Source organism: Ambystoma mexicanum, chromosome 5q, assembly GCF_040938575.1.
Source record: "Ambystoma mexicanum isolate Mex_15411 chromosome 5q, UKY_AmexF1_1, whole genome shotgun sequence".
NCBI lineage: Eukaryota > Metazoa > Chordata > Amphibia > Caudata > Ambystomatidae > Ambystoma > Ambystoma mexicanum.
Window position 1 is genome coordinate 431,556,077 of NC_090933.1, and position 21,747 is coordinate 431,577,823.

Below are 21,747 nucleotides of genomic sequence, written 5' to 3' on the forward strand. Positions count from 1 at the left end.
CAAACAAACAAACAAACATTACTTACAAATGAGCAATAAATACAAATTTTCATGAACGTTTAGTATTTGGGTACTGGTATGTTGGTGTGCCCATTGTTCGTTCGTAGCCCTTGGGCAAATGCTCTGTACAAGTTTGTACTAAATTTAAATGGGGCGAGCAAGAGCATGCGAAATAAACGGTATGCCTGCCAACAAAACGCTGGTTTGTACTAAGTTGAAGCCACAACCCATGGTGAAAATCTCTACTCTGTACCCAAGCTTGGTAAAAACTGCACAGAAGACATTATCGACCAATTATTGTGCCCAGCTGTGTCCAAACAATAGTAGTCTTTTAATTCCTCAGCACACACTAGAGAACAAATAAAGGAGACAGCGTAGCGCTGTCAAAGTATTCCTTTTCCTCGTTCTCGAACCCACCAATTGCAATGCATCATGTCCTTGCGTCACGGTGACCGTCCAAGGTACAACAACAACATTCCCAAGTAAATTCCCATGCAGCGTGGCGACCGCCCTCGGGATGAAAAGTTAAATGAAATAAAAGACAGCCTTCCCAAGCAAATCACTAAGCGGCGCAGTGAACGCTGTAATTAAGTTAAATACGCCAAGTGTGTTTTAAAAGTAATGGGCGGCAGCGGCAATCAGCATCAATTATTTTCCGGGCTGTATTGACTCTGCAGATTATACCAGTTTGTATAGCCCGCAGATTAGCCAATCAGGTTTGTGGAAACACCTCTAAGGTGTTCTAATAATGTATACAGCACCCCTACCCTGGGGAATGTGTTCAGCTCAGCAAGTTACTGTGGTCTCCAAGAAATAAACGCAGAAACGCTCCCTCGTAATGTCCGTAAAAGCCTCTCCCTTGTGCTAGTTCTTGCACTCCCAGTTCTCTTCATAGCATTGTTGTCCTTGTAGAACGTTCAATCATTATTGAAGAATCTGGCCTTTAAAGAGGACACCACCAAATCTTCTAGGTTGGTTTAGAAGCCCCATTGCGCAGCACTCGAGCTTCTCAAATCATGTCCAAGGAGACAGAAATGCTCAGGACATGGGCACACCTTGTCAACTGGCCGCAAAGGCATTTTATGCACAATTGTGTCTGTTCACCTTCCCACACCCCACCCCCACACATATAAAAACTCACTCGTGATGAGATTGTACAGCTTTCATGCCTGCAGTCATTACTCACGTCCCAGACAGCTGTGGAGGCGAGATCTATGCTTCTTCGAGTTTTGTATCAGATGAGGCTCCAAAAGACCCCCACCAGCCCTCAAAAGGCTGCCAGCTGCACGGGGAAGACAGTGGCTAAAACTATTCTAGACCTTTGCAGATCATGGGGGAAGTCCGTCTTCATATGGTGCCATTTTCCTCAACACAGAAAGCGCCTTTGCCCATGTTCACTGGATGTGGTTGGCTTCTCTCTGAGTTTTGGCCAGAATCCTGACACATGCTATCTTCTCAGGCTCATTTAAAGCAAAAAGAAAGTGAGGCCGGGCTACCTGCTCTCCCATTTTACTTTAGCCTAGCAACGGAGCTGCAGCAATCCAGCGGAGCAATGATATCTCAGTGATTACAGCTCGAAGGGACAAGCAATTACATATTATACACAGGTGATATGTTATGCCTATGATCCATAAACCTCAGGGCCTTAACTATTATTGGTGATGGAAGGGTTTCCGGAGAATAGCAGATCATAACACTGTTCTTGAGCTATGTCAGATCTCATTCTGATAATGGGCTGTAAGATAATATAATATGATGTGGCATTTATAATGCACCTGTACACAAGTGTTTCTAGGCGTGACACGACAAGGAGGGGGTACCAAAGGAGGACAAAAAAAACGATCTTACTAGGCCTTGGGTCATTCAGATCGTGCAAGTGCAGGGAAGAGGGAAGGGGAGAAGTGCCAGCGGGGAGGGGAAGGGGGAAGTGCAGTTAACTTACAAGTGCAGGCAGCGGGTGGCTCATAAGTGCAGAGAGAAGGGACTGTAGGGTTGCAGATACAGACCCTTAAGTTATGAGGAGCCCGGAGGAAGTGCGAAGGCAACTGGACATGCACAAGCTTGGGCTCAAGTTCAGAGGATCACCAGGTGACCAGTGCACGGAGCAGTCAGGTGCATCAGCAGGGGAGAGGAATCGAGAAAGCGGAAGCAAAAAGGAAGGTCTTGAGTTGCTTCCGGAACCGGAGGTGGTTCTGCTCAAGTTCGAGAGAGGCAGGGAGGCTGTTCCAGAGGAAGGCCCCAGCAGAGGAGATAGATCTGCCCCCAACTTTATGCTGGGAGAAGCATCTGAGTTGGGGGACGATGAGTGGAGAGCTTGAAAATGAAGATGTTTTGGAAGAGAAAGTTGGATGTAGAGCAATCACAGGCCCCAAAAAGCCTAGTGGATGATGCAGTGGGTCTTGAAGTTGATCCTTGCAAGATTGCAGATTTATTTTATTTTTATTTTATTTTCATTTGTAAAGCTTTGAGGCATAAAAACATGTTGCTTCATACGGGATTTCAAAGTGCATGACATAGATTACATGGTTATGTGGGCAAACTATATGGTGCAAGCAAATCTTGCAAGGCAGCATCCATAGAGTTTACGTGGTCAAAATACAGTGAGCAAAGCATGGTGCCAACCATTTCTTATATGGCGGCAGCTACAAGCAGTTGCGTGGTCATAGACTGAGAACCTATAAAAGGTGTCAACCACATGTTGCATGGCGGCAGCAACTCATATATGTAAAGTCGTAATCAATGGGTTGGTGTCTGGGGCCAGGCATAATAGTACGGAGGAGGCATGCCACGCATGGATGCACAGTAGAAATCAACATAAAATAGCACGGGGCCAGCCGTAAGATTCGGGGGGCAAGTGCATACTATTAGGTAGGTTAAGATTGAAGGGCAGTAGCGTGCTGCAGGTCTCAGGTATTAGGGGCAGCTACACACACTTACAGGGGGAGGGCGAGGTAGGGGATAGGGTAGGGTGGGGGTGGTTCAGATACATGCAGGGTGCAGCCGAGGGGGGTTCACATACATACAGGGCACAGCAGAGGGGGGTTCAAGTACATACAGGGTGCAGCGGAGGGGAGGTTCAGATACATACGGGATGCAGTGGAGGGGGGTTCAGGTACATACAGGGTGCAGCTGATGGGGGTTCAGATACATGCAGAGTGCAGCAGAGGGGGTTCAGGTTCATGTACATACAGGGTGCAGCGGGGGGGTTCAGATACATACAGGGTGCAGCAGAGGGGGGTTGTTAGGCAGAATCACATGCAGTACCCTTTGGGAACACTACACACAATTAAGACTACAGGTGTAAGTACAATTTCACCCTTGGTACAAGCCTGTACTACACAGTTATGTGGTAGCAGTGGCTGAGCAGCCAGACATATCTGAAGAGGAAAGTGAGCAGTACAAGATGTTACACAATGGACCTACTCAATATTTCTTAGTAAAAGAATATACATGTATTTACACAGCCAGTTGGAAAACATTCCACTAGTAAGAAGCAGCTCAATATACACAATAATACACTACAATACTAAAGCAAAAAGTTTCTGAACACGTTAGGCTCCCCTGAAGTGGGAGAAAAATGGCACTTCAGTAACTTTCAAAAGGGGTAGAAAGACAAAGGTTATAAGAATCAAAGCACAATTACTTTCATAGGAAGGGCAAATATATTCAGTTCACTAAAACAGGCAATTCAATTCACTAGGCCTGGGCCAAAGTCAATGATTCAGTGTCTTTGATAGGATAGCACAGTTCTGGTAATAAAACGGTTAAGTCTTTGCGAATGTTCTAAGAAGTAATTTGCCAGAAGAAGAGTTATATGTCGGTTCAGGGGAGAAAAAGCCTCCAAAGTTCGGAAAGTTTCACAAATTTTCACCGCGGCAGAAATGTTTGTTTATGGTGTGAGTGCCTTAAAGTCCACAAACTGGTATCCTTCTCACTGGCTATATGGTTTTCAACAGCACTCTGAAGAAAATTCAACCAGTATAGAGATGGTGTCAGGTGGCTTGCGAGTTGGTTGTTCCCACCAGCTCAAGGGAAGAAGTCGTCCTTGAAGGGCTTCTCTGTCAAGGGGGTTTCAGGCAATTCGGACCTGCAGCAGGGCTTCACCGGTGGACCAGGAGTTGCAGCAGTCGTCTTCCTTCAGCTCGTTTTCGGTTCTTTCGTTCGAGTGGTCGACACTCCTTTCCAAGTCCCAGAGACCTACTTTTAAACAGTTTTCTCCCACTCATTCAAGCCTAGCTGTCACTCACCCGGCAGGGTGGCTGTCCTTGCCGGACAGTCAGCCAGCCAATCACACCAGAGTGCATTCAGGTCTCCTAGGAGACTAAGCACAGGGAGTTTCGGGCACCTCCCTCACATCCTGTCCACCCTAGGCACTCAGGCACCAGAGGAGGGCTTCAGCACTGAAAGCCCCCCAAAGGGCATCAAACAAAGGGACCAAACCTGGTTTGGCATTCATAGTTAAACACAAGAAGGACCTTTCCTAAAAGAAACAGCGAAAAAAAGTTGACCGGAGTCTGTTTTTAAAGATATGTCTTGGACGCCATATTGGAAAATATGGCTGCCCCGATTTTTTTGCTACCAGTGTTCACGGTCGGGCAAAATCATGGTAGTTCGTTCTAAAACCACTGCCACCATCCATTTCAAGAGGAAAGGATAACCTTTGACTGTTACATGAGTGTTTAGACATAGGGGATTCTAGGCAACCCCTCCAGCACTCTATAGGAAGACAGTGTGTGCTGGGTTTGTGAATTTAAAAAGACTGGTAAATTCAATTTAACTTTACATGCTCTGGGAGACAGTATTCAGTCCCAGAGAAGGTATTTAAACCTGGGGGAGTCTGAAAGACACCCCTGTACCCCTGCACTGAATGTGCTGTGTGACACACAAGAAAAAGATGATGCCTATGGAGTTGTTTAAAACTTCATATCCAAAGAACACAAAAGTAAAACACACATCAAAATACATGAAAGAGTGGGAAAAAAGGCTCACACGCTTTCCAGGTAAAAATTAAAATCCTAGAAATCCAGCAAAGTTGCTGGGGGTCTCAAAAGGTAAGGGAAATTAGCACATTCTTGAGAATTCTCCCTAACATGGGTACATATACGTGCAGGGTGCAGCGGAGCAGGATCACATACCTGCAGGGTGCAGCGGAGGGGGATTCACATACGTGCAGGGTGCAGAGGGGGGCGGGTTCACATACATGCAGGGTGCAGCGGAGGTTGATTCACATACATGCAGGGTGCAGCAAAGTAGGGGGTTCAGGTACATATAGGGTGCAGCGGAGGGGCATTCAGATACGTACAGGGTGCAGCGAGGGGGTCACATACGTGCAGGGTGCAGCGGAGGGGGGTTCACATACATGCAGGGTGCAGCGGAGGGGGGTTCGCATACATACAGGATGCAGCAGAGGGGTGGTTCACATACATGCAGGGCGCAGCGGAGGGGGTGGTTCACATACTTTCTGGGTGCAGCAGAAGGGGGGGTTCACATACATGCAGTGTGCAGCGGAGGGGGAGGGGGTTCACATATATGCAGGATGCAGCAGAGGGGGTTTCAAATACATGCAGGGTGCAGCGGAGGGGGGGTTCACATACGTGCAGGCTGCAGCGGAAGGGGTACTGGCGAGGGCAATCACCGGGCAACGAACAGGGAAACGAACAGGGACTTAGAAGGCGAGCCTTGAGGAGGTGGGCCAGATGCCACCTGCCAGCGTCAGGATTGGACCTTAAGTAAAACTCACAGGCCAATCACTCTGCATCAGGAGCTGTGGTCAGTAGGGACAGAGGGGATAGATGAATCTTGCCACCATCTTGGAAGGTGGTTTTTAGCACATGTCCCAGATGAATCAGAACATAGCAAACGACACAAAGGTTGCAAAAAAAAAATGCGCGCACTCACAAGGCTAGATGTAAAAGCCAGAAAGAAACTGAGTGCGGATAATGATATTTGCGAGTTTCCAGCGTCTCGTGAGCGTCTGGCTTCAAGTGGAGCATGCAGGGTCCATTTGGGCAGCATAATTCTTCTATGTCGAGCGCAGCCTCATGAAGAGAGAGGAGTCCCCAAGAGAAGGTGGGAGAAGGTCCATAGGAGGAAGAAGGAAGAATGGGAAGGGTGAAAGACGGGGTAAACATTTGACAATTCACATCCAAGAGACCATATGAAGAGACCATATGAAGGCATTGACTATTTATTTCTTGCATTTATACAGCGCACGCAACCCCTCAGGCATCAGGACGCTATGATCCAGTTACATGTAGCCCATCAGCAGGGAAAAGTCTTTAGATTGAGTGCTTAGTCCATCGGTACATATGGATAGGTAGGATACAGAAAGAATAGGTACATACAGGTACAAACATGACAATGCAATGTTCATTCAAGGGTTACAGAGACACTATCAATGCCTAGCCCGTTTTTTAGAGCTTTTTGAAAGGCTAAGTATGAGTTTTCTGCTCTTAGAGGTTGCGTGAGGGCGTTCCACTGTTTTGCAGCGAGGACTAGGAAATATGAGCCTCCGCTCTGGTTCTATTGAATTTAGGTTGAATCATTCTGTATGTGTAAGGTGTTCTGGTAGGCCTCTTCATTTGATGGAGAACAATTCTCTGAGGTAGGTATGGTGGGGCCACTTTAGATATGCACCTGTGGGTAATGGTGAGTGTCTTAAAGTGGATTCTTTGCTGTATCGGTAACCGGTTTACTGTTTCTTGGCCTCCGACATATGGTGATGTGTAGGTAAGTTTAATGCCACTCCTAAGGTGTTGTTTTGAATTGTCTGGAGCTTGTGTAGGTTGTCTAAGGATGTGCCGGCGAAAAGGACGTTGCAGTAGTCCGCTTTAGCAGCTATCACTGCTCGAGCAATAGTTAGGCAGTTATCTTCATATAGATATGGTCTGGGAGCGATCAGGAGTTTAGTGGCATAAGCTGTGGATGATGACCTGGTATTTACTTGACAGGAGAGGGAGAGGGTAGCATCTAGGTAAACCCCCAGGGTCTTTACAGCTCGTGATACTGAGATCATTGTGCTGTCTAAGTTGTAGGCAGTGTAATATGTGTCCAATTTGTTTAGGATTGAGTGTGGACCAATTAGGAATAGTTCTGTCTTTTCATCATTGAGACAGAGGCCGTGAGTTGCCATCCATGCTTGGATAGTGGTGTATGTGGCATTTAGCAAGGCAGAGTCTTGAATGTAGTTGCCTGATAGAGAGAGGAGAATTTGTGTATCATCCGTGTAGTTTGTGTAAATAATACCCTGGGCATCTAGGAGGTAGAAGGGAGGCTTAGTGAAGATATTATGCAACATGGGAGAGACACAAGAGCCTTGGGGTACTCCACAACTTCACAGGTGATGGTAGTGGGTGCTGCGCTAGCTTGGTCAGAGAAAACCTTCATTACTCGGCCTACTAGGAAGGAGGTGATCCAAGCTGCTATTTTGTGAGCGAAGGCGGCTGCAGAGTTGATATGGCATCAAGATACTGTGATCTACCAGGTCGAAGGCTGCAGATAGGTCTAGGAGGAGCATCAGGGCCAGTTTTCCCTTGTTTCTAATGTCATCCATTTATTTTTTTTTAGATCAAGTAGTGCCGACTCCTTACCATGGCTAGGGCAGAATCCTGATTGTTGGACACCTAAGATTTGGTTAGATTCCAGATGGCATTGAATCGGGATGTAGACAGCTCTGTCCAGGATTTTGAGGAGGAACGGAACTGTGGTGATGGGTCTATAGTTGTTTGGGATGGCCAGGTCTAGGGAGGCTTTGTTTAGTAACGGTAGGACCCAGGCTTCTTTCAGCAGGGATGGGACTAATCATGTTGTAAATTAAGCATTGATAAATGATGTGATGAACGGGGCCAGTTCTTCTGCACAGTCTTTGACGAGTGGAGCTGGACAAGAGTCTCCTTTACATCTTGAGGGCTTCAGGCTCTTCAAGATATGTGTCTACGGTGGTTATATTGTTAAATGTAAACTTAGGAGTGTCAGATGTACCAGAAGTGAAGTTAGGATTGTTAGGGGTGTTATGTGGTGTCGGTTTCGTGATGGCTTGTTTGTTGTCTTTTTTTCTGTAGCAAGTCCATTTTTTGCATCATTGCATTTTGTATACTGGTGCACCAGCAAGGTCTTTGTTCTCGGAAGAGGCTTGTGTGATGGGTGAGTCCAGTTCTCTGAGTATGGTGAAAAGCTTACGCCTGTTACAGTTGCCATTAGTTAATGTAGAATTATACGTGGAGGCTTTGGCTGTGATGATGGCCTGTTTGTACTGTTTGGCCAGGGTGTTGAATTCCTGCTGCAGGCTGTCCGTGGGGGAGTTTTTTCAATATTTTTCTGCTGTTCTTTTCTCGGATCTAAGGTCAGCTAGCACTTGGGAGTACTATGCATTGATCTGAGAGGAGGGTTTGGCTCTCTTGTTGGTTAATGGGACGATGGCATTAACCGCATCTGTTAGTGTCCTGGTGTAGAGCTCAGCTAAGCCTTGAGGGTCATGGTGCAAGTGGATTGCAATTTGAGTGGGTCCAAGAAAGGTAGGATGTTGTCTCTAGTGTGTTTTCTACAGTTGTGGGCCATGGAGGGTGTTAATCGCTTTGTAGGTTTCTTTACCGGAATGGTAAAATGATTATAAGGTGGTCAGTCCATGGGCCTGGGGTGTTATTTTGTTTGTGATATTGCATTTGAGGTCGACTATCCAGCCAAGTGTTTGTCCTTTAATGTGCGTGGGGTTCTTGATTCATTGACAGAAACCTAGGGAGAGCAGTGAATTGACGAGAGAGGATACTGATGGGTCGGTATGGTCATTGAGTCCAATATTGAAGTCCCCTCGGAGTGTCACGTGTGAGGATAGCTTGAGGTTGTGACTTAGTGTCTGGAGGAGGTCTTCTTCGAGGGTGTTGGTTGCACACAGAGGTCTATACATAATATGGATTGTTATAGTGTTGGTCGGGGTGATTGTTAGTTTTAGTGATAAGATGTTGCAGGCTTTGGTGAGTGAAATGTTCAGCTGCCTGATGAGCAGGTGCTTTTTAGCTATAAAGGCGATCCTTCCACCTCTAGCGAGTAGTCTGTCACTACGGAAAATAGTGTTGTCGGGGCAAATGGCCAGTGTTAGGGCAGGACCTTAGGCTGCATGAAGCCAGGTTTCTGTGATGGCTAGACCATCTAGATTATTGGCTGTTAGGAGGTTGTGAACGATAAACATGGAAAAGCTTGTTGTAGAACTAAACAGGGATTTCTGCAATAGAATAAATAGAATCTTCCAATTTGTGGAAAAAAGTACACATAGAAATTACGTATTGCACAAATGTTTTTAGCGCTGCAGATTTTTTCAGTTATGGTGTGTACAGATGGTTTTAAAAGAATATATGAATCAAATCTTCGTGTGGGGCGTGCTTTTATCACCCCATTTTGTGCCCAGTAATTCCCCTCTTACAGGGCAGAAGTAAAATAATGCCAACCTGCGTAGTGTCTGAAAATGATGGCATGTTACCACTGCTTCTCTCCAAGTGCTTAGGTGTCATCTCAAGGAAGAGTCTATCTCCTGTTGAACATGCCTTGTGAACGTTTAGGGATTGGCTTGTGAGGAATCAAGACAATGGGCCGCATTACGAGTTTGGAGGCAGCCATGCCTTAATAAGGGCATGGCGGCCTCCAAACTCGGATCCGGGTTCCTTGAAGGAGGAATTACTGGGCCATTCCAACGTTGGAGGACCTGGTAATTCCTCATTCAATGTACCCATCCCCATTCCCATTTGAGCCCCCTTAATAATGGGCCTGTTGTTAGCTCCCTGGTCCCCTCGCGGGACCCGCAAAGGACGTCTGGTCTGACCAGACGTCCAGAGTAGGTCCCGCAAGGGTACCTCGTAATAGGGCGGAATGGGTTTAACGGCTCTGGCACCTTTACCAGCACCGTTAAACCCATTCCACCAGGGTCGTAATGAGGTCCAATGTGTTCTTTCATAGCAGGCCCTCATCAAGGGGAAACCCGGCACGCCTGATAAAGAACCGAAGTCTGGATTGGAAGCGTTGAATGGCTGGTGGGATCCTCTGTACTGAGGAGGTCTGGAACCATGATTCTCCTTTCTCATTCAGAAATATAAAGTCTTCCCAAGAATGAAAGGGGCAAAGCCACAGTGATATGAACTTTGGAAAGAAAAAGACTGGAGCTATAGTTAGTCAACATGGCCATTTATTAAGACAAACTGGGCTCTGGGCATGCAGTATACTGAAACACATCCAAATCTATTCAGGCGGAAGGTTTAAATAGCTAAGATTAAAGCGTCTTGCAAAATTACCTGGGTATAGACTTGTAAAATGAACAATCAACAAACACGTGGGTGCAGGGCTTCAAAGCAATGTGGTTCTCCTGCTTTGGATCAACCGAATGAAGGTATTGCATCAGTTGTTTTGGGGACCTGTCAGGATACACCATCTGGGACTTGCAGAAACAAATACATTATGGTGCTGTGACTGAATGGACAAGTCCATTATGCGCACAGCCCAGTAAGGCTGCTTTTAAGAGCACACAGAGATAATTCACTTTGCTTAAGAATATGCTAATGTGGCACTGACCCTTCTGCACACACTGGACTGTAGATAACACGAAGCTCTGCACTCTGGAAACTAGGGCATTTATTCAAGAAATAAGCCCACCTTTTACATCCAGTTCATGTGCAGCATTGACCACGGCACGGATATCTTTTCATCTATATTAGATCTCGGACTACAATACAGCCGCACTGTTGGAAATAAGGACATTACTCTAAAAATAGGCCTCCTCATCCTATGTATGTGCACACTTCATTTCACAGGCATTACAGGCATAGGTACTCTAGCTGCGGGCACTTTAACCTCCCTTTTATCATACAGTTGCTCAGTTAAGCTACTATATGGTATTCCCTTTCTGTGTCCACAGACTGAACATGAATGACCACTGAGTCTACACGACTCCACGGGCACCAACTTTAACTTGGCAGCACTGGCAGATTGCATATAGTTGCTGTGAAGGTAAGAACACACCTGGCTTACTAGCCAAACCTCAGCATTTACACGAGCACAAGCTACCAGCCCCTGAACAATTTATATCTACTATAAATTTAACATATCCTTGCATCCAGTGCTTGACTGACCAATCAAGTCAGGATTGTAAGATTCCTCACTATTACAGACAATCGGATACCGGGTGAGATTTACCAAGTACAGGATGTGTGACACAGCACTGAGCACTGACATTCCATATTTCAATGTACCTAATGATTCTCTCTCCCATCTCTTGCTTTTCCACTTGCTCAATTACCTTGGGCACGACAAATGCTCTGCTAATCCTGCATGGATACTTACATCCGGTATGATCATTTAAATGTTTGAATTTCATACTAAATGACTGAATACCAAATATTGCATATAATATTCACATACGATAATGTATTTAATACATTGTGGTTTTATTATTTATTACTATTCACATGCATGTATTGAGGCGATATACTAACCCTGTAGGTAATGGCCGGCCGCCCAAGTTAAGGGTCAGGGTGCAGTGAGGGTCCCTTAACGAGGGTGGCGCTGCAATTACCGAAAAGGTCAGACTTCCACCGAGGGGCATATCACCATTAGCACCCACGTAGTTCTCTACATGGGTGCTAATGAAGTCTTTTTTTTGTAAGAAATAAACTTACCTTGCTTGCACGTCCCGATGCCAGCAGTGTTGATGTTCCTGAAGCGCGTTTTTCATGTGGATGACTTTGATGTCATCCACATTAAAATGGACTTTGCAGATAGCAGCACGGAGCAGTTTTAGGCCGTACAACAAAGGTATGTTTATTTTTTTTCAATAAAAAGAAGACACCATTAGCACCCATGTAGAAAACTACACCGGTGCTAATGGGTGAAGGGGATGAGTGGAAGTGCCGCTGGCTTCCCAGGCAGCTCAAAACGCGGGCTTGTACCACCTGATTGGCCAGCGCTCCTATTCAGTGTGCTAATGGTTTTACTAACCTTGAAGAAGACCTGGCGGGTCGAAACACATGTCGGGAAATACAACCTAACATTGAAGAATTGCTCTACATATGAATCTTCTATTGTGCCTTTACACATTTTAGATTCAAAAGAACAGATGTTTAATTATGCTGGATTTGAACGCGCATGACACAGGAGTCCTACGCTTGTAACTGAATGGAGGTACACTATATAATATGTTCTGAACAACTCTCAGAATTAAAGAGTTTTGGCAGGAAACACTAGGTAAGTTTGGGACAGTTTTGGAAAGCAAACTATACGCACAATTGTGATTGTAATCTTGCAACTAGTAGAGGGATCAGTTGGGGGTACAGCTGTTTGAGAGTTGGCTCCCAAGAGCCCTATTCGCAGCTGAAAGCAATTCTTGAAAGTGTGTAACTCCCATAATAAGTCACAGGTGGACACATGGATGGAAGATATGTTGGGTTTGACAAATATGTTTGAGAAATCTGGTAACAGTGTGAAATATGTTGAAGTCTGAGCCAGAATCATAGAGATGTACATACAAGATTGGAATATAGAAGTATTTTGCCTACTGATGTAGTGTTTTGTCATTCCCTGCATTGCCCTTTGATTCTGGCATGTTGTAGTCTGACATCCCTACTGTTCATGTAATGCTATGTCGTTATTTACCTAATGTAGTATTTATGTTCCTGGACATGGATGTGGAAGTCCCCACATAGATTTTTGAGAATGACAGCAATAAAAGTAACAAGGAATGTTGAGTTTTTTTTTTTAGAGCTGCTACGTCATTTGTCTTTCATTTTATATTGATTGATCTTTCTTACTTTGGTTAAAGCTGCATGATCTTCTGTATTGTTAGCTAATATATAAAGCTGAATGCATGTATGTGTGTGTGTATGTTTGTCCGGCTACACAAATCCAAACCATTGAACCCGCATCTACCAAATTTAGCATGGATTCCTGTTTTATCTGGGGCAAGATCGTAGTCTATGTTTGGATGCAAAAAATGCACTCCGTAACACTCTCATTTACTGATGCTCACCCTGATTCACTACAGTAAGGTACTAGAACGGGGGAACATTTGGAAAAGGGCCTGGAGCAAAATGTTCTATGTGTTGGTTATTCCTTTGAAGTGTATTACTATTGTTTATTAAAGCATTTTTAAAGGGAATAAAAACATGTAATATGAAGCCTGTTATCAAACTGAAGCAAGACTTGCTGACAGGAGAAGAGCAACATGCTCCAGGGCACGTGAGACACCAGAGCAAACTGAAGCAAGACTTGCCGACAAGGGGACAAGAGCAACATCCTCCAGGGCACATGAAACACCACTCGATCAGGACGTGGGTAACACTGTGTACCCCAGCAAAGTGCATACACCCACACAAAAAAAGACATGATGCATGTTTCAGAATACAACACCACTGTACACACACACACCAAACTATGTAGCAAACGTCAAATGCAAACTGGTGTAACTTGTAAATTCAACTATCCTGGTCTAAAGTCGTTTATATGGAAGCCAGCAACCCAGAGGCAGCCAACAGCCAATTAAACCTTCCAACCCACACACAGATATACGCGATATAATTTATACAGGCGTTCAATTCCATTGCCAAAACACCACAAACCCACCCCGTCAAAAACAGACCCACACACTCATCATGAAAAACTCCCATGGTACACAAACCACAAAAGCTCCTTACAATCTTACACCTAAAGCAAAACACTTAACTACTGATGTATCTCACAGTTTCACACCAAATACAAAATAAAACATTGCAACACTCATTATCTGAAGACAGTGAATTCCCAGAAACCCTCCCCCTTCACACGCTTACACCCCACCCCACCCAAACTCAACATAATTAAATGTACAACATGGCTTCAACTTCAAGGGAATCCCCTAAAACTCACACACAACATTATAAGCATGCATACTGTATACATCTGTATAAATATTTCTCCAAAATAAAATACGTGAGAGCAACATTTGTATATATATTTCTTTTTTATCAGCTAATTGAAAAACTCCTAAACACATCATACCACTATTTGTGGCACGATACATCTCTGGTGCACGCCAGACACTTCTTAGACTTTGTTTATCACTCTAATAGTAGGTGGCTCCTTGTCATTCATTGAGTGGGTTGAAGAACCGCACAACCTGTCTCTGGCCACAAACTGCAAAAAGGAGCAGGTTGCGACTTAAGTGTCCTTTCAAGCACAGAGGCATTAAGACGCCAATGATTCACTTTAACATTGGTGTTTGGGGGTTGAGCGCCTGCCTAATCTAAACTTAATGGATTCGGACAAGGATTGGAACTGGTTGAAATCCTCATCAACTGGGTGAACACCTGGGAAACCTCTCAAGTAACTAGGTATCCGGTATCAAAGTGCCCCAACAATATTATTTTGAATGCATTGTGTAAACATCTTATTTACCACCAGTCATTTATGCAATCATTATATATTGTTTTAATGTGTTTCCTGCTTTTGATCATGTATATTTTTATCAATTCTCGTATGTATATGTTGATGTAAATAGGCATGAGACACCAGTTTATGTGTTCAACATGAATTGTTAATTATGTATTAGATATTGTTTTTATTTACTGCAGGTTACTGTATGTGCTTTGTCAAAGGTCATGCTTCCAGTTGGAGGTACATGAGAGTCAGAGGGTTGACATCACATGCCTGGGGTGCAAAGGCATTTGGAAAGGCGCCTCATATTGTACAAAGAACCAATCTGAACTTCTCAATGAACTATGCTCCTCCACAGAACTACCTTCTTCAAAATCGCTTTAAAGCAGAAGCTGCCCTCCTCTTACTTCCCCTCCCTCCACAACACATTCATACTAGATTGAGTGGTAATTGCTGGCATAACAACTTAAGTGCCTCTTCACCACTCATTAGGTATACAGTATTCTGCAACTTATATATCAAGGGTAATGTGTGCTACCTCAAATCCCAGGCTTCTGGCTGATTTTTGATGGACTGTGGACTGTGTAGTGGGAAACACTGTGCACTTTTTAACTGAGAATATCTCTATGTCAATTTGATACCATCCATCAGTATTACTTGGTGACCTTAATATTGGCTTTAACGATATAAATGACCCACAAGCCATAGCAGCATCCAACATCTTGACTGAACTGGGATATACCCAAAGAGTGCATGAGCCTACGCACATCAAAGGAAGAACTCTAGACTGGGTTGCTGACCACAACTGCAAAATATCTACCCTTACTATCTCACCTCAAATATGGACAGATCACCACCTGATATCATTCTCCTTGGACACCATAACTCCTAAACTGCAACAACTGTGTGCACCACCTGCACTTACCAGAAACAAAAAAAATATGACCCTAGACAACCTACTCCCCGGCATTATGCCCACTCTGAATGCTCTACCTAACAACCTAAACCCTTGCGACTTAGTGGAAGAATTTAATAAAATTATGAACAAAAGTCTTGATGATATCGCTCCACTAAAGCTTAGAAACAGTAAACCACAGAGCCACCTGAATAACTGGTTCACCCCTCTCCTAAAAAATCTTAGGCTAGAAAAAAGAAAATGGGAAAACACTTGGAAAGCGCACCCCACTCCGGAAAATAAACTTAAATTAACTAACATCTCTTCTCAATATAAAAAAGAAATAATTTCATCTAAACAAGAAACCTACAACAACAGAATTATACAAGCTAACTCAAGCACAAAAGAACTGTTCCCCATAGACAGAGAACTGGAAAATCCCATAACGCCTCCAGACAACTGCCTCAAGGACAAAAAATGGGGCTCCGAAATCCAGCATGCATTATCTAACAAAGTCCTAAACCTCCAAAAGAAAATAGAACTAAAAAGAGAGACATTAGCCACCACCACACTTCCTACCACTAAAACACCATCCAATCCTAAACCATCCACCCATTTCAACTTCTCCAAAGTTTCCATAATAGAGGTGGAGAAAGTAATACTCGGTCTTAAACCGTCCAATTGCAAAGGAGATCCATGCCCAGCACAACTCATCAAAGATGCTGCGCGAGGGTTAGCACCTTTCATCACAAAGCTGATTAATACCTCCTTTACCAAGGGCACCATCCCGAGCAACCTAAAGGAATCCTGGGTGCTCCCACTCCTTAAAAAGCAAACCTTGGACCCGGCTATACCCACTAATTATAGACCGATTACAACTGTGCCGTTCCTCCTGAAAATTCTGGATAAGGTGGCATATATCCAAATACAGAACTTCCTGGAACAAAACCAACTACTAGGCTCCCGTCAATCTGGTTTCCGTCCACTGCACGGCGCAGAAACCACATTGATTGACCGAAAAGCCCAAATAGACAAACCATGAGATTCTAGAAAACTAGCACTACTCCTCCTATTAGATCTATCTGCCGCATTTGACTTAGTGGTTCATAGAGTCATGTGTAACACCTTAGATACAGCAGCACACTTCTCCACTGAGGCTACAGTGTGGATCCAATCATTCCTTAGTGACCGCACTATGAGGGTCTTCTCCCCTACAGCAGCCGCAGACCCCATCCCCATCACCTGCGGTGTGCCATAGGGCTCTTGCGTCTCACCAACGCTATACAACATTTTCACTAAGCCCCTGTTTGATGACCTGGACCATCTGGGTATCACGTATACTAACTACGCTGACGATACTAAGATCCTCCTCCCACTCTCAGGGGACTACGAAAAGGACTTAGCAATGGTGAACAGAATCTACAGCATCGTTCAGGCATGGATGGCAACCCATGGCTTATGCCTGAACGATGATAACACTGAGCTTCTCATCCTAGGTACCACCTCCCACATCAATAAACTAAGTACAAACTACTCTTCCTTCATCATCGATGAGAACCTCATGCAAGTAGCCAAAGAAGTAAAAACGTTAGGTATGTACCTTGACTCCACCTTATCATTCTCCAAACAGGTAAATACCCTAGCCTCATCAACAGCTTACACATGCAAATTAATCAGAGCAGGAAAACAATTTTTATCTCAGCACAGCTGCCTAACATTAGCTAGAGCCCTAATTATCTCCAAACTTGACTACTGTAACGCATTGTACATCGGAGCCACTAAATCCATCAACAAAATGCAGATACAGCAGAACAATGCTCTCCGAGCAGCATTGAACATTTCCAAGAGAGAACACATTTCTGAAACAAGAAGGAAACACAAATGGCTCTCCACCCACGAGAAAATTAAACTCAAAACTGCATCCCTAACATACAAATCACTTTATAATAAAGCCCCACAATACTTAAAGGACAGATTCACTAGAACACATTCCACAAGACAAACACGACTAGCCAACACCAATCGCCTTCAAGTACCCCGATTCAAACTCGCCACTATAGGAGGAGCCAGCTTCCCAGTCAAAGCTGCGCAATTGTGGAATGAACTACCCACCACTGTGAGACTAGAACAATCTTTCACCAAATTTAGGCAAAATGTGATCAACTGGCTGATGACAACAAATGCTAAATGAATGTATGAACTTGCTACCGACTGCCTCTACCCACATGTCTAATACAATTGTTACCTTTCACATGTATAACACACTTGTAACCTATGACCCTTGTAACCTGTAACCTTGTTCTAAGCTGTACATCTTCTTACCGGCTGCGCCCTCATACCCCAGGGTCCGGTGCGCATAATAAATACTAAACAAACAAACAAACAAAGTCTCAATTGGAGAACAAAGGTTTTATTTTATCAATCTTGTTTTTATACAAATATTCCAGCAAGATATCAATATCGTTCATTAATTGTAGTTAATCTGGGCTGAGAATGAGACAAAATATACATTCACCCAAATTATTACTTTTGACTTCGTCTGAAAGAACTTAACCGTGCTTGCAAAAGAGCCAACCATCACCCTAAAAGACCTGGATGCATTTAAATGGGCTGGCATCCTAAACCATTAGCTCTGCCTCCTATGTTTTTCCACAGACTTATTTATGAGTGACCTCTATGCCCACACCTTTTGAGCGATCCTTCCCTTTTGCATGGCAGAAAGTCCCACCACACACCAGGCACCACTCTAATGCCCCATCGCCTCCCCATGAAAATGGCTAGAAAGGTATAATAGATTGAATAGCAATAGAAGAGGATCACATACATGTTTACTTCATCAACATTGGACATAATAAAAAAACACAATACGTTTCATAGTGCATTTGTTAAAATACACACATTCGTTTCTGCCACATTCTTTTGAACCGTCACTTGTAGGACTTCTTTAATATAGCATTTCTCCTGCAAAATATTTCTTGTCTATGTACTTGATGCCAAAATGGGAATATCAACCCATTTCAAATATCTCTTGAGATGCGCCCACACCCTTTTGATTGATTTAAGTTGGTCAATTTAGGGTGAGTCTTCGTTTCAAAATGTGCCCTGTCTATCATTGAATCCTGCAGCAGATTTATGCTTTTCATCATTGTGTTGCAATATCCTTGTTTTCAGGTGTCCTAGGATAACACCTTCATAAATGTGGACCAGCGCACCACAGACAATGTGCTTCTTATGAAGACTGTGTTCATTGTGCCCTTAAACATAACTATAGAACCTTGGCCATTTATGCAAATGCCCATCACAGACATGGGACCTCATTACGACTGAGGCGGAACGGGTTAACGGGCTCCGCTAAAGGAGCCGGACCCGTTAAACCCGTGCCGCCTCATTACAAGCTCCCCTCGCAGGACCCGGTAAGTAACGTCTGGTCAAACCAGGCGTCCTTACCGGGTCCCGCGAGGGGAACAGGGAGCAAACAATGGGCCGCTCGTAATCGGCCCGTTGTTTGCACCCTCTCCAATTCCCATTGAGCCTTATGAGGGCTCAATGGGAATGGGGAAGATCCGGGCCCGGTTTCCTGGAGGGAGGAATTATCGGGCCCTCCGAACTCGGAATGGCCCGGTAATTGCCCATTCTGGGAACCCGGATCCGATTTCGGCAGCAGCCATACCGCCAATAGCGGCATGGCTACCGCTGAAGTCGTAATGAGGCCCATGGTCTTTCACTGGCTGCTTGTACTGTGTTTCACTAAACAGGCTCTCTCTTCCTAAATGAAATTCTGTCCAACCAAATAAGTGTGATGAATGTCTCATCCATGAAAAGCATTTTGAGCATGTATTAGTCCTCTGTTTTCTGTGCAGCATCAGCTACTTCTTAATATTACAGATGATAGCTGACAGCATAGCACGTAATAGAAATGCACCTTTACTGCACAGTAAGTAAACAAATAATTCATATTAAATACAATGTAGGCTGATTTGTGTACCCATCAGGTAACAGCCCCATACACCAGCCAGCACATTTTCCTCTTCTAAAGTCAAGACTCCAAATCTCAGAATGCAAGGCAAAAAACCTGAATTGTTTAGTGCCTTCAAATTGAAGTGGAATGGATCATGTTGTAAGTACTGTTAGGGAGAATTCTCATACTATGGCTAATTTCCTTCACCTATAGAGTCCCCCAGCAGCTTTGCTGGATTTGAAGGGTTTTTTTCTTTTTACCTGCTAAGAGTGAGACTCTTTTTCCCACTCTTAGGCATTCTTGCTATGTGTGTTCTAGGCTATTTTTTGTGTTTAATGCCTATGGGATTTTCTCTCCCCCATAGGAACCATCTTTATTCACATGTGTTACACAGCACCCTCCGTGCAGTGACACAGGGGTGTCATAGCGACCCCCAAACATAGACTCCATACCCTAGGACCTACTACTGTCTCCCAGGGCATGTAAAGTCCCCATTGACTTTACTAGTCGATTTTTATGAACTTAACCAGTACAACCCATCTTACTATGGAAGTACTGGAAGGGGTTAATAGTTTTTCCCCTATGTTCATTTTCGAGGGGGTACCTTAAAGTCCCTCTCTCTAAAGTTTCTGGCTAGTGGCAGTGGTTACTACCATAAATATTCAACCGCGAATATTTCCCTATGGGATTTTCCCATTGTTCGCGGCTACCACTTTTTCTGAGAGCCTCTAACATACCGCCAGGGCATTTTAAAATTAACTTTGCTCTGGTAGGTTTTATTTGCCAGAACTTTAATATAACTTCTTTCTCGTGTCTTTCTCTACGATCCTAACCCAGGTCGGGGATCCTTTGTTTGTCCGTTTGGCGGGCTTCTGACCAACAGCCCTCCTTCCGGTGCCACTGAGTCTGGGGTGGGTCCATTGTGTGGGAGGGGAGTAGGACCCCTGGACAGAGTTGCTGCAGCAACTCAGGTCGCACTCTATCCTGATAGGCTGGAGGGTCTCCCGCCAAGAAGACCACTCCACTGTGTGAGTGACAGCTAGGCTGTATGAATGGGTCTCTTTCTGCATAAAAGCAGGGTCATGAGGACTGGAAGAGCAAGACATCGCCAATGGAACTACGGAACCGAAGAGGAGAGAAACCAAAGACACCTGCGACGACTACCACCACCGGTGAAGCCCTGCTGCAGCGTCTCACCACTTTTCTCCACACAACGAGAGGAGATCTTCATCTGAAAGAGCCTCCTTCCCTTGAGCTGGTGGGGCCAACCAGTTTGCCAATCATCTTCCCGAACCTGCTGTGGTCGAATTGCCAGTGCCCTGCACTTGGAGACCGGATAGCCAAGCAGCTATCGACCCGGACCGCGATTAAAAGGAGCGTACCTTTTAAACTTCGTTTGGCAGCACCGCGACTGGTTTCATCCCTGGGTAGTGCGGTCCCTCGAACCTTCCTCCATGATCACCCGAACTGCAGGAACTACCAGGAACAACCACCACCGCAGGAGCCACTTCTCCACTTTTAAGGTACATTGTTCCGCCAGGCCGCCCCTTCTTCGCGGTAGTGCTAAAGGTGTTTTAAATCCTTTACCTACCTGTTGGGTTGGCCACCCCTCTCTCTTAACATTGTCTTTCGCTTTCTGCATCCACCTTTTCAACATCGTGAACCAAAGTCTTGACTGCAGTTACAAGAACATTTTGCTCCTGGGCCCTTGCCCTGTACCATTAACTCTGGAACAGGCCTACTGACTCTAGTCACATTTGTTAGACCTGCTTTCTCGAGATTGATTCTCCATTCGAACTGTGTGGTGCAACACTCTTATAACTACCCTTTCCTCCCCACTGCATAATCATTGTGAAATGCCATTTTGCTCAAGTTTTCATTTGAAGTATTGCCTATACTGATGCACTGTCTGGCTGAACTGGTTCACACTTGATGGGAAGCGTTGCTAGGGGGTATAAGAACGTATTTCTAGATAACTTGTGTTTTCCCTACCTTGTGAGAAATTGCTAGAGGATCCCTTGTGTGTAGTTGTCACTGTGCCATTTTGCTCAGTTTTCACTCTGGTTCACTTGGTCTACAATTTAAATAGGTAGTGTGTATATTTTTCCATTGACTTAATTTAACTTGCTTGAGACTTGTGATACATGTGTTTGCTTAGAAGTGTATAAAATAAATATATATATACTTTTTAACTACAAAGCTTTGGTCAGTGTTTCCTTGTGCCACTGTACAGTTGGCCTATTGTGTAAACCCTGAATACTGCTCATCTCCCTCTTGAGATAAGTCTGACTGCTCAGCCACAGCTGCCAACTAAATCTTTCTGGTACAGACTGATACCAAAGGGGATTTATTGCTCTCACCTGTAGTCCTAATCTGGTGTAGTGCTCCCTAAGGGAACTGCACTGGATTCTGCCTAACAAGTACATTACAGAAAGTGTAGAGCGTAGGGCCCTTTGGGAATGTGCATGCAATGTATGGGTTCACAGAATAACTCTGAGTCCAAATAACC